The sequence below is a fragment of the Macaca thibetana genome, chromosome 19 (assembly GCF_024542745.1).
Source record: "Macaca thibetana thibetana isolate TM-01 chromosome 19, ASM2454274v1, whole genome shotgun sequence".
Taxonomy (NCBI): domain Eukaryota; kingdom Metazoa; phylum Chordata; class Mammalia; order Primates; family Cercopithecidae; genus Macaca; species Macaca thibetana.
The window spans coordinates 17,590,066-17,603,741 of record NC_065596.1 but is presented as its reverse complement, the minus strand read 5'-3'; the positions used below and the strand labels follow the sequence as shown (position 1 = coordinate 17,603,741).

The 13,676-nt window shown below is 51.0% G+C and overlaps 1 protein-coding gene across 1 annotated transcript in view; it reads left to right on the top strand.

Moving 5' to 3' along the window:
- TRIP10 (thyroid hormone receptor interactor 10) overlaps positions 1-13,676 on the top strand; it is a 550,254-nt gene that overhangs the window by 314,822 nt on the left and 221,756 nt on the right. The gene's annotated exons all lie outside the window — the stretch shown is intronic.

Below are 13,676 nucleotides of genomic sequence, written 5' to 3'. Positions count from 1 at the left end.
TCACCACGTTGGCCAGGCTGGTCTCGAACTCCTGACCTCGTGATCTGCCCACCTTGGCCTCCCAAAGTGCCGGGATTACAGGTGTGAGCCACTGCACCTGGCAAATTTTTTTTTTTTTTTCTGAGACAGGGTCTTGCCCTGTCATCCAGGCTGGAGTGCAGTAGCATAGTCATGGCTCACTGCAGCTTCAAACTCCTGGACTCAAGTGTTTCTCCCACCTCAGCCTCCCAAGTAGCTGGGACTACAGGCATGCGCCACCATGCCTGGCTAATTTTTGTATTTTTTTGTAGAGATGGTGTCTTGCTGTGTTGCCCAGGCTGGTCTCCAACGCCTGAGCTCAAGCGATCCTCCCACCTCAGCCCCCCAAAGTGCTGGGGTTACACATGTGAGCCATTGTGCCCTGCCCAATGACCACTAAATTTGACTAGTGGTTCTCAACAGTGTGTGTGTGGGGGGGCGTGGGGGGGGGCGGTGAGGTTGCCCTCCCAGGGGACGCTTGGCAATATCTGAAAATGTTTTTGGTTGCTGTATCCAGATGGGGGCGGGTGTGTGTGTGTGTGAGACTGTGTGCACTACTGGCATCTAGTGGGTGGAGGCCAGAGGTGCTGCTGAAAGCCCTTCAGTGCACAGGATGGCCCCACCCCAGAGAATGATGCGGGGCCAATGTCAACAGGGTTGAGGCTGAGAAATCCTATGTTAATGATTTCGGGGGAAATTTGTGTTAGCCCCTTCGCTCACACTAGATGCCAGAATAAATTCCAGGGGGGCTAGACCTTATATGGGTTTGATGGGGTGATCTCTTAGCTTCTGTGACTTACATACTCTCTCTCCCCCAACTCAGTTAGTGTGTGTGTATGTATGTTTTTATTTCTTTTTTTTTTTTTTTTTTTTTGAGACGGAGTCTCACTCTGTCACCCAGGCTGGAGTGCAGTGGCGCGATCTCGGCTCACTGCAAGCTCCGCCTCCCGGGTTCACGCCATTCTCCCGCCTCAGCCTCCGAGTAGCTGGGACTACAGGCGCCCGCCACCGCGCCCGGCTAGTTTTTTGTATTTTTAGTAGAGACAGGGTTTCACCATGTTAGCCAGGATGGTCTCGATCTCCTGACCTCGTGATCCACCCGCCTCGGCCTCCCAAAGTGCTGGGATTACAGGCTTGAGCCACCGCGCCCGGCCTTGTTTTTATTTCTTTAGCAAGGCCATTTTTTTTTTATTTTGAGATGGAGTTTCGCTCTTATTGCCCAGGCTGGAGTGCAGTGGTGCGATCTCTGCTTACCGCAAACTTCGCCTCCTGGGTTCAAGCAATCCTCCCGAGTAGCTGAGATTACAGGCATGCATCACCATGCCCGGCTAATTTTGTATTTTTAGTAGAGACAGGGTTTCTCCATGTTGGTCAGGCTGGTCTTGAACTCCCGACCTCAGGTGATCCCCCTGCCTCTGTCTCCCAAAGTGCTGAGATTACAGGCATGAGCCACCACACTCGGTCGCCATTTTTTTTTTTTTTTTTGAGACAGTTTCACCCTGTTGCACAGGCTGGAGTACAATGGTGTGATCATATCTCACTGCAGCCTTGACCTCCCAGGCTCTGGTGATCCTCCCACCTCAGCCTCCCGAGTAGCTGGGACTACAGGTGGGCACCACCATGCCCGGCTGATTTTTGCATTTTTTGTAGAGATGGGGTCTTGCTGAGTTGCCCAGGCTGGTCTCAAACTCCTGGGCTCAAGTGATCCTCCTGCCTGTCAGGCCTCTAAACCCAAGCTAAGCCATCATATCCCCAGGGACCTGCACTTATCCATCCAGATGGCCTGAAGCAACTGAAGATCCACAAAAAAAGTGAAAATAGCCTTAACTGATGACATTCCACCATTGTAATTTGTTTCTGCCCCACCCTAACTGATCCATGTACTTTGTCATCTCCCCCACCCTTAAGAAGGTTCTTTGTAAATCTCCCCACCCTTGAGAATGTACTTTGTGAGATCCACCCCCTGCCCCCAAAACATTGCTCTTAACTCCACCACCTATCCCAAACCTATAAGAACCAATGATAATCCACTATCCTTTGCTGACTCCTTTTTCGGACTCAGCCCGCCTGCACCCAGGTGAAATAAACAGCCTTGTTGCTCACACAAAGCCTGTTTGGTGGTCTCTTCACACGGACACGTGAGACACTGCCTTGGCTTCCAAAGTGCTGGGATTATAGGTGTGAGCCACTGCGCCTGACCAGCAAATGATTTTTTATTTACTTGCATATTATAGCTCCAATAGGAAAGTAATTCGGCTTAGCACTCTTTACAACTCCAGTACAATCTTTTTTTTTTTTTTTTTTTTTTTTTTGAGACGGAGTCTCGCTGTGTCACCCAGGCTGGAGTGCAGTGGCCGGATCTCAGCTCACTGCAAGCTCCGCCTCCCGGGTTCACGCCATTCTCCTGCCTCAGCCTCCCGAGTAGCTGGGACTACAGGCGCCTGCCACCTCGCCCGGCTAAGTTTTTGTATTTTTAGTAGAGACGGGGTTTCACTGTGTTAGCCAGGATGGTCTCGATCTCCTGACCTCGTGATCCGCCCATCTCGGCCTCCCAAAGTGCTGGGATTACAGGCTTGAGCCACCGCGCCCGGCCTCCAGTACAATCTTGAAGGCATCCTAAGGTTTCACTGACCCACACCTAACAGTGCCTTTAAAAAACCCTCCAAAACCCCTCCCCACCTATACTTCTTTTTTTTGGAGATGGAGTTTTGCTCTTGTCGCCCAGGCTGGAGTGCAGTGGCACGATCTCAGCTCACAGGAACCTCTGCCTCCCAGGTTCAAGCGATTCTCCTGCCTCAGCCTCCCGATTACAGGTGTGCGCCACCAACCTCGGCAATTTTTTGTATGATTAATGGGGACAGGGTTTCACCATGTTGGCCAGGCTGATCTCAAGCTCCTGACCTCAGGTGATCCACTCGCCTCGGCCTCCCAAAGTGTTGGGATTACAGGCGTCAGCCACCGCGCCTGGCCCCTGTGCTACTTAATTTTTTAATTTTTTATTTTTTTGAAACGGAGTTTCGCTCTTGTTGCCCAGGCTGGAGTGCAATGGTGCGATCTCCAGCTCACCGCAACCTCTGCCTCCCAGGCTCAAGCGATTCTCCTGCCTCAGCCTCCTGAGTAGCTGGGATTATAGGCTTGTGGTACCACACCTGGCTAATTTTGTATTTTTAGTAGAGACGGGGTTTCTCCATGTTGGTCAGGGTGGTTTCAAACTCCCAACCTCAGGTGATCCACTAGCCTCAGCCTCCCAAAGTGCTGGGATTACAGGTGTGAGCCACCGCACTCGGCCGTGGCCCCTATGCTTCTTATCTTGCTCATGAATATCTGAAAGTTTGAAGATTCTTCCAGCTTTAAAAGCAGTGAAAAAAAAAAATAATAGTGTTGTGCAGACCAGATCTATGGCCAGATCTTGTTTTCTTTTCTTTTTTTTTTTTTTTTTTTTTTTTTTGAGACGGAGTCTCGCTCTGTAGCCCAGGCTGGAGTGCAGTGGCCGGATCTCGGCTCACTGCAAGCTCCGCCTCCCGGGTTCACGCCATTCTCCGGCCTCAGCCTCCCGAGTAGCTGGGACTACAGGCGCCCGCCACCGCGCCCGGCTAGTTTTTTGTATTTTTAGTAGAGATGGGGTTTCACCGTGTTAGCCAGGATGGTCTCGATCTCCTGACCTCGTGATCCGCCCATCTCGGCCTCCCAAAGTGCTGGGATTACAGGCTTGAGCCACCATGCCCGACCCAGATCTTGTTTTCAAGTGCTTGCTGTGTATCAGCTTGTGTGTGTGTGTATGTGTGTATAATTTTTTTTTAGGCAGAGTCTCACTCTGTCTCCCAGGCTGCAGTGCAGTGGCCCGATCTCAGCTCATCGCAACCTCCGCCTCGGCCTCCCTGTGCTGGGATTACAGGCATGAGCCATTGCACCTGGCCTTGTTTATATTTTACTTATTTATTAACTTTTTGAGACAGAGTCTCACTGTGTCGCCCAGGCTGGAGTGCAGTGGCCTGATCTCAGCTCATCACAACCTCCACCTCCTGGGTTCAAGTGGTTCTCCTGCCTCAGCCTCCTGAGTAGCTGGAACTACAGGCACCCACCACCACGCCCTGCTAATTTTTATATTTTTAGTAGAGATGGGGCTTCGCCACGTTGGCCAGGCTGGTCTCCCAATGTGCTGGGATTACAAGCATGAGCCGTGGCACCCAGCCAGCTTGTTTATATTTTTAGCTGATGAAACCACAACCTAGGGAGGTAGTTGCTGTTTGTGTGCCCATTCTACAGATGAGAAAATGGAGGCCCAAGGAAGTTGAGTATCTCATCCGAGTGTCCCATACTGTTGAGGCTGGGAATAGAGTCAAAAAAACCCCCGCATTCCAGGTCCAAAGACCCTGCTTTTATTTATTTATTTATTTATTTATTTATTTGAGACGGAGTCTTGCTCTGTTGCCCAGGCCGGAGTGCAGTGGTGCAATCTCAGCTCACTGAAAGCTCTGCCTTCCGGGTTCACGCCATTCTCCTGCCTCAGCCTCCTGAGTAGCTGGGACTACAGGCGCCCGCCACCACGCCTGGCTAATTTTTATGTGTTTTTAGTAGAGTCGGGGTTTCACTGTGTTAGCCAGGATGGTCTCGATCTCCTGACCTCGTGATCTGCCTGCCTCGGCCTCCCAAAGTGCTGGGATTACAGGCCTGAGCCACGCGCCTGGCCGACCCTGCTCTTTATTGCCACAGGATGTTGGAGTTACTTTGTTATTTGATTTTTTTTTTTTTTTTTTTTTGAGGCAGGGTCTTGCTCTGTGGCCCAGGCTGGAGTGCAGTGGTGCGATCTCGGCTCACTGCAACCTTTGCCTCTGGGTTCAAGTGATTCTCCTGCCTCAGCCTCCCGAGTAGCTGGGATTACAGGCGCACACCACCACATCCAGCTCATTTTTGTATTTTTAGTAGAGATGGGGTTTCACCGTGTTGGCCAGGCTGGTCTCAAACTCCTGACCTCAGGAGATCTACCCACCTTGGCCTCCCAAATTACTGGGATTACAGGCATGAGCTACCGTGCCTGGCCTGTTATTTGATCTTAAAAAAAAAAAAAAAATGGGGGGGGGTACAGTGGCTTATGCCTGTAATCCAAGCACTTTGGGAGGCCAAGGTAGGTGGATTGCTTGAGCTCAGGAGTTCGAGACCAGCCTCACCAACATGGTGAAATCCCGTCTGTACTAAAAATACAAGAATTAGCCGGGTGTGGTGGCAGGTGCCTGTAATCTCAGCTCCTAGGAAGGCTGAGGCAGGAGAATTGCTTGAACCTGTGAGGCGGAGGTTGCAGTGAGCTGAGACTGCACCACTGCACTCCAGTCTGGGTGTCAGAGCGAGTCTGTGTCAAAAAAAAAAAAAAAAAAAGCCTGGGAGTCCAGTGAGCTGTCTTTCAGGAGGAAAATGTCGCTGGTGTTGAGGCAGCCGTGTGACTGTCACGTGCTCCATGGCCTGGGCCTCTCCGTGTCATGTGTCTGCCCACCACGGTGCCCGGTGTTCCCGGCTGGCTCCGATGTGTGCTGTCAGCTTCCAGCATCGGAATCTGTGCTGTCTTTGTGTACTTGGCCTGTGGGTCACTGGCCCTTTTCCCAAGGTCCTTGCTGCCCCCTCTCCCCGGCGCCTCCTTCCACCTTCCCACCCAGACGGTAGAGTCTGATCTCCTTTTCCTCTGCCCAGGTGGAGCCCAGCCCTGGACGTAGACACAGCCAGCACGGACCCTCTCCAGCTAGAGGCAGCAGAAGACAGAGGGTTGGAGCGGTTACTGTTCTGAGACAGGGATGCTGAATGAGTCTTAAGAGAAGCCCTTCCAACTCCAGGGGCACACACAAGCTCTGTGAAAGCCGTGCCTGGCACTGTCGGGACCAGTTATGGGGTGGGGGGTGGTGGAAGGGGTGGGGAAGGGGACAATGGAGCATTCTCCGGCCTTGCTGGGCCTCCCGCCACCAGATACACAATGGAGTACATCCCAAAGAAGGCGTGTTCAGAATATAAGGATTTCTTAGTGGCTCACGCTGGTAATCCCAGCACTTTAAGAGGCCAAGCAGGGAAGATCGCTTAAGACCAGGAGTTCAAGACCAGCCTGGGCAACAAAGTTAGACTCTGTCCCTAATTTAAAATAATTAAATAAATAAACTAGAAGGATTTCCCGAGCCAGGCGTAGTGGCTCATGTCTGTAATCCCAGCACTTTGGGAGGGCGAGGTGGGTGGATCATCTGAGGTCAGGAGTTCGAGGCCAGCTTGGCCAACACAGTGAAACCCCGTCTCTACTAAAAATGCAAAAAATTAGCTGGGCATGGTGGCAGGCACCTGTAGTCCCAGCTACTCAGGAGGCTGAGGTGGGAGAGTAGTCTGAACCCGGGCAGGGGAAGTTGCAGTGAGCCAAGATTGTGCCACTGCACTCCAGCCTCAGAGACAGAGCAAGACTCCATCTCAAAAGAAAAAAAAAAATAGCTGGGCGCGGTGGCTCACGCCTGTAATCCCAGCACTTTGGGAGGCCGAGACGGGCGGATCACAAGGTCAGGAGATCGAGACCATCCTGGCTAACACGGTGAAACTCCGTCTCTACTAAAAAATACAAAAAACTAGCCGGGCAAGGTGGCGGGCGCCTGTAGTCCCAGCTACTCGGGAGGCTGAGGCAGGAGAATGGCGTGAACCTGGGAGGCGGAGCTTGCAGTGAGCCGAGATCCGGCCACTGCACTACAGCCTGGGCGACAGAGTGAGACTCTGTCTCAAAAAAATCAAGAACAAAAAACCACAAAAAACAAAAAACAACAAGAACAAAGTCCCCACTCTGCTCACTGAGATACATGCATATCTGATTGCCTCCTTTGGAGAGGCTCATCAGAAACTCAAAAGAATGCAACCTTTCGTCGCTTATCTACCTATGACCTGGAAGAGTCCCCTCCCGGCTTTGAGTTGTCCCGCCTTTCCAGACCCAACCAATGTTCATCTTGCATATGTGATTGATGTCTCATGTCTCCCTAAAACGTGTAAAACCAAACTGTGCTCTGACTACCTTGGGCACATGTGGTCAGGACCTCCTGAGGCTGTGCCACATACACGTGTCCTCAACCTTGGCAAAATAAACTTCCTAAATTAACTGATGGCTGGGTGTGGTAGGTCACGCCTGTAATCCCAGCACTTTGGGAGGCCGAGTCGGGTGGATCGCCTGAGGTCAGGAGTTCCAGACCATCCTGGCCAACATGGAGAAACCTCATCTCTACTAAAAATACAAAAATGAACTAGGCGTGGTGGCACATGCCTGTAATCTCAGCTACTCCGGAGGCTGAGGCAGGAGAATCGCTTGAATCCAAGAGGCGGAGGTTGCAGTGAGCTGAGATCGCACCACTGCACTCCAGCCTGGGCAACAGAGTGAGACTCTGTCTCAAAAAAAAAAAAAAAAAGTAAAAATAAAAAACTGAATTAACTGAGACCTGCCTCTGATATTTGGGGTTCACATGGACATGAATCATCTCTCCCAGGCTGATGCGCAGGGGTTCTCTAACTGCCCAGTGGGTTCACTTTGTCCTCTGCCCAGATAGAACGAATGTATCAAGACAGGAACATTGCAACAAGAGTTTAATTCATGCCGAGCTGGATGAACAGGCTGGAGTTTTATTTGAATTAATTAATTAATGTATTTATCTATCTATCTTGAGTTAAGTTCTTGCTCTGTTGCCCAGGCTGGAGTGCAGTGGCAGGATCATAGGTTACTGCAGACTCCAACTCCCCGGCTCAAGTGATCCTCCCACCTCACTCTCCTAGATAGCGTGTGTGCCTCATGTCTGTGGTCTCGCTACTCGGGAGGCTGGGGCATGAGAATCACTCAAACTCAGGAGGCGGAGGTTGCAGCGAGTCGAGATGTTGCCACTGCACTCCAGTCTGAACGAGACTCCATTAAAAATTTTTTTTTTTTTTTTTAAAGAGAGAGCAACTGGGTGCAGTGGCTTATGCCTGTAATCCCAGCACTTTGGGAGGCCAAGGCAGGTGAATCACTTGAGCTCAGGAGTTCACGACCAGCCTGGCCAACAAGGTGAAACTCCATCTCTACTAATAATACAAAACACTTAGCCAGGCATGGTGGCGAGCGCCTGTAATGCCAGCTACTTGGGAGGCTGAGGCAGTAGAATTGCTTGGACCCGGTAGGCAGAGGTTGCAGTGAGCTGAGATTGCACCACTGCACTCCAGCCTGGGCAACAGAATGAAACTATGTCTCAAAAAAAAAAAAAAAAAAAAAAAAAGAGGGTTGGCACCATGGCTCATGCCTGTAATCCCAGCACTTTGCGAGGCCGAGGCGAGCAGATCACAAGGTCAGGAGATCGAGACCATCCTGGCTAACATGGTGAAACCCCATCTCCACTAAAAATACAAAAAAAAAAAAAAAAAAAAAAAAATTAGCTGGGTGTGGCAGCATGTGCCTGTAGTCCCAGCTGCTGGGGAGGCTGAGGCAGGAGAATGGCGTGAACCCGGGAGGCGGAGCTTGCAGTGAGCCGACATCGCACTGCACTCCAGCCTGGGTGACAGAGCGAGACTCCATCTCAAAAAAAAAAAAAAAAAAGACACACACACACACACGCACACACACACAAACACAATGAGATACACACAGATGCATAGGCCTAGAATCAGATCCTAGGACAGACATAGCCAGACTATCATACATGGTTAGAAACACAATACACGACAGGCGCGGTGGCTCACGACTGTAATCCCAGCACTTTGGGAGGCTGAGGTGAGTGGATCACCTGAGGTCAGGAGTTCTAGACCTGCCTGGCCAACATGGTGAAACCCTGTCTCTACTAAAAATACAAAAATTAGCCAGGGGTGGTGGTGTGCACCTGTAATCCCAGCTACTTGGGAGACTGAGGCAGGAGAATCACTTAAACCCAGGAAGCGGAGGTTGTAGTGAGCCAAGATTGTGCCATTGCACTCCAGCCTGGGCGACAGAGCAAGACTCCATCTCCATAAAAAACCCCAAAAAACAAAAAACACAGTACAGACTCGGGTACACACATACTACATACATGCAATCAAACATAACACAGATATATGCAATGCACCCGCACAGCCCTACAGACAGACCTGGATATGCAACTCAAAAAAAAAAAAAAACAAAAAAAAAAACAGAGCCAATACACAGACCCAGGGAGCTGGCAACACACAGGGGTGCTTTGGACACAAAAGCCACACTGTAGGGAGTTTTTTCTGTCATTCACTCAAACACACATTGACCCAGACGCCCCCCACACAGGGACACACACAGATGGACATACACAGGACTGCAGTCCACAAGCCAGGGAAGACTGCCTTCCCCCAAGCATCAGACAGAAAAAGTCAGAAGCATCCAACATCGCCCGGCCTTTTTTTTTTTTTTTTCTGAGATGGAGTTTCACTTTTGTTGCCCAGGCTGGAGTGCAATGGCGCGATCTTGGCTCACTGCATCCTCCACCTCAGCCTCCTGAGAGCTGGGATTACAGCTCTACTTATTCATAATACAAAAAAAATTTAGATCGGCGTGGTGGCGCATGCCTGTAATCCCAGCAACTTGAGAGGCTGAGGCAGGAGACTCACTTGAACCCGGGAGTCAGAGGTTGCAGTGAGCCGAGATCGCGCCATTGCACTGCAGCCTGGACGACAAGAGCGAAACTCCATCTCCGAAAAACAAACAAACAAACAAAAAAGCAAGAAACGGAATGGGGCAAGAAGAGTCTCCAGGCCCTATTCCCGGGCCACTAATGATTGGAAAATGGGCGGGGCCTGGGAGAATGACAGGGAGGTGTGAGAGACTGAGGAGTGGGCAGGGCCTAGGAGGCTGATGACAAGGGAAGTGGGCGGGGCCTGGAGATAATGTTGGGAGAAACTGTGGCTTGGGGAAGGCCTGGAGCGGACGGCAGGGGGAGGTGGGCGGGGGACCTGGGGAGAATGAGTGAATACACCCAGTCTGAAACCCCCCGCGCGCCTTGGCTCTGGGCCCCGGCTCCGTGCAGCCCTGGACTGGGGCTCCAGGTCCACCAGGGGGCGCCCGCCGCCCAAGCTGGGTACCGCTGCGGAGAAAAGGGGCCCAGAGTGGTTCCTCGGGGGAGGGAGGGGGCGGCCCCCAGACGGAAGGGCCTGGGTTTCCTCTGGGAGGATGGATCTTAGGTGATCTGAGGGGTGAGTCCTGGGTTCCCTGGCGGAGGTGGATCTTGGGTGGTCCTCTGTGGGTAGAGGGTGGAGCTTGGGTGTTCTGAGGAGTCGTCCCTGGGGACTCCTCTGGGAGGGGGGCAGACCTTGGATGGTCTTAGGGTTGGACCTGGACCTCTGTGTGTGTGGTTGTGTATGCCCATAACGTGTGTTCTTGCGTTATGTCTATGGCTAGCCATGGTGCCTGCCATGTGTATCTATGATTGTGTCTTTGGGGGTCTGTCTCAGTGTGTAACTGTGTATATGTGTGTGTTGTGTTTCTTCATGTCTGTTTTGGTATGCGTGTGATGGTGTGTCTGTGTTGGTGTGTTCTAGTCTTGCTGTGTTTGGTTATATGCCCTGAATATATGTATCTTTCCTCTGTCATTCAGGCTGGAGTGTAGCAGCACGATCTTGGCTTACTGCAACCCCTACCTCCGGGGTTCAAGTGATTCTCCCATCTTAGCCTCCTTAGTAGCTGGGACTACAGGCGCTCACCACCACGCCCAGCTAATTTTCTTTCTTTTTTTTTTGTATTTTTGGTGGAGACGGGGTTTCACCATGTTGCCCAGGTTGGTCTCGGACTCCTGACCTCAAGTGACCCGCCTGCCTTGTCATCCCAAGGTGCTGGGATTACAGGCGTGAGCCACTGCACCCGGTCTGTGGCTAGCTTTGATGGTTGTTGTGTATCTATGATTGTGTGTCCAGGTGTGTGTGTGTGTGAGATTGTGTGTATGTCTGCATGGTGTGTCTGTGTGTCTGTCTCGGTTTGTGTGATTGTATATGTCCAGAATGGGAGTGCCCTTTGTGTTTTGGTGTCTGTGTGTGTCTAATTGTGCCCCTCCCCGAGGGGAGTTGGAAAGTCCTTTCCAGGTGGTTACCCTGCTGGGATTCCCTTTCTGAAGTTAGTTGACTTCCCAGCACCGTGAGCTGCCTCTTCACACTCTTTGAAGGGGTCCCTGGGTCTGCCCCAAGTCTGCCTGGGTCTTCCCCATCCCTGACTCCCCCTTCCACTGCCCTTAGCAGGGAAACACCATTTCCTGCCTTTGATGTCACCAAGTGCTAAAAGTTTCCTTCCTCCAAATGGCTCTGGCCACTGGTTTCTTTCTGCGTGTGTGAAAGCTGGCCACGATTCTGTGCTTAAAGTTAAAACAAAAAGAATAAAACAAAGCAAACAAAACTAACCCATGGAAAATGCAAGCATGCAAAATCATATACCATGAAACGTCCACATCTTCTCACCCCTAATACCCTCAATTTTTGCATATCTTTCTGAAAAAACATTTTTTTTTCTTGCTCTGTCGCCCAGGCTGGAGTGCAGTGGCGTGATCTTGGCTTACTGCAAGCTCCGCCTCCCGGGTTCACGCCATTCTCCTGCCTCAGCCTCCCGAGTAGCTGGGATTACAGGCGCCTGCCACCATGCCCAGCTAATTTTTTGTATTTTTAGTAGAGACGGGGTTTCACCATGTTGGCCAGGATGGTCTCGATCTCCTGACCTCATGATCTGCCTGCCTTGGCCTCCCAAAGTGCTGGGATTACAGGCGTGAGCCACCGCCCCTGGCCGAAATGTTTTATACGAACCTATTTCTGCTCTGAAACCCAAAGCGTGCATTCGGTACATAGCAGCCTGCACCTTGCTTTCGTTTCTTTTTTTTCCTCACTTACTTATTCTTTTAAAGTTTTGTTTTGTTTTGTTTTGTTTCTGAGACAGAGTCTCATTCTGTCGCCTAGGCTGGAGTGCAGTGGCACGATGATCTCGACTCACTGCAACTTCCACCTCCTGGGTTCAAGTGATTCTCCTGCCTCAGCCTCCCGAGTAGCTGGGATTACAGGCATGCACCACCATGCCTGGCTAATTTTTGTATTTTTAGTAGAGACGGGGTTTCTCCATGTTGGCCAGGCTGGTCTCGAACTCCTGACCTCAAGTGATCCACCTGCCTCAACCTCCCAAAGTGCAGGGATTACAGGTGTGAGCCACCGTGCCCAGCTTCTTTTTTTTTTTTGAGATGGAGTCTCACTCTGTAGTCAGGCTGGAGGGCAGTGGCATGATCTCGGCTCACTGCAACCTCCGCCTCCCAGGTTCAAGCGATTCTCCTGCCGCAACCTCCTGAGTAGCTGGGACTACAGGCACCCGACACCACGCCCAGCTAATTTTTGTATTTTTAGTGGAGACGGGGTTTCATTACGTTGGCCAGGATGGTCTCGATCTCTTGACTTCATGATCTGCCCAGCTTGGCCTCCCAAAGTGCTGGGATTACACGTGTGAACCACCATGCCCGGCCGCCCAGGCTCCTTTAAAGGTTTTGTAAGCAGCCGGGCGCGGTGGCTCACGCCTGTAATCCCAGCACTTTGGGAGGCCGAGGCGGGCAGATCACAAGGTCAGGAGATCGAGACCATGGTGAAACCCTGTCTCTACTAAAAATACAAAAAATTAGCCGGGCGCGGTTGTGGGCGCCTGTAGTCCCAGCTACTCGGGAGGCTGAGGCAGGAGAATGGCGTGAACCCGGGAGGCGGAGCTTGCAGTGAGCCGAGATCGCGCCACTGCACTCCAGCCTGGGCGACAGAGCGAGACTCTGTCTCAAAAAAAAAAAAAATAAAAATAAATAAATAAATAAATAAATAAATAAATAAAGGTTTTGTAAGCGATCTGTCCAAAAAAGCAATTACATAAAATAATCAAGCCAAATGTTCAACCTAAAGTTCAAACAGGACAGAGACTCAACCTGATGGTTAAGGCCCATTTCACACTAAAAACCTTAATCTTTGAAAGCATAGAGGAGGCCAAGTCTGAGTGCCTTGTTCTCTTAGCCCTTGGAGATCTCTATCAAGAGATGACTCAGACATGTTTACCGCTTAATTTTTAACTGATTCTGTGAGTAATAATCTGGCAGTTTTCCTTCTGATGACCATTGCAGTTATTTCCATCCTCAACAGTTTTGCACCATATGTTCCTGCCTGCCCGTTGTTTCTATTTTGTTTTTGTTTTGTTTTGTTTTGAGACTGAGTCTCTCTCTATTGCCCAGGTTGGAGTGCAGTGGCATGATCTCGGTTCACTGCAACCTCCGCCTCCTGGGTTCAAGCGATTCTCGTGCCTCAGCCTCCCGAGTAGCTGGGATTACAGGTGCCCACTACCACGCCCAGATAATTTTTGCATTTTTAGTAGAGACAAGGTTTCACCATGTTGGCCAGGCTGGCATAAGCTACCGCGCCTGGACTTTTTTTTTTTTTTTTTTTAAGATGGAGTCTTGCCCTGTCACCCAGGCTGGAGTGCAATGGCGTCATCTTGGCTCACTGCAACCTTTACCTTCCGGGTTTAAGTGATTCTCCTGCCTCAGACTCCTGAGTAGCTAGCATTACAGGTGTGGACCACCACGCCTAGCTAATTTTCGTATTTTTAGTAGAGACAGGCTTTCACCATGTTGGCCAGGCTGGTCTCGAACTCCTGACCTTGTGATCTGCCCGCCTCGGCCTCCCAAAGTGCTGGGATTACA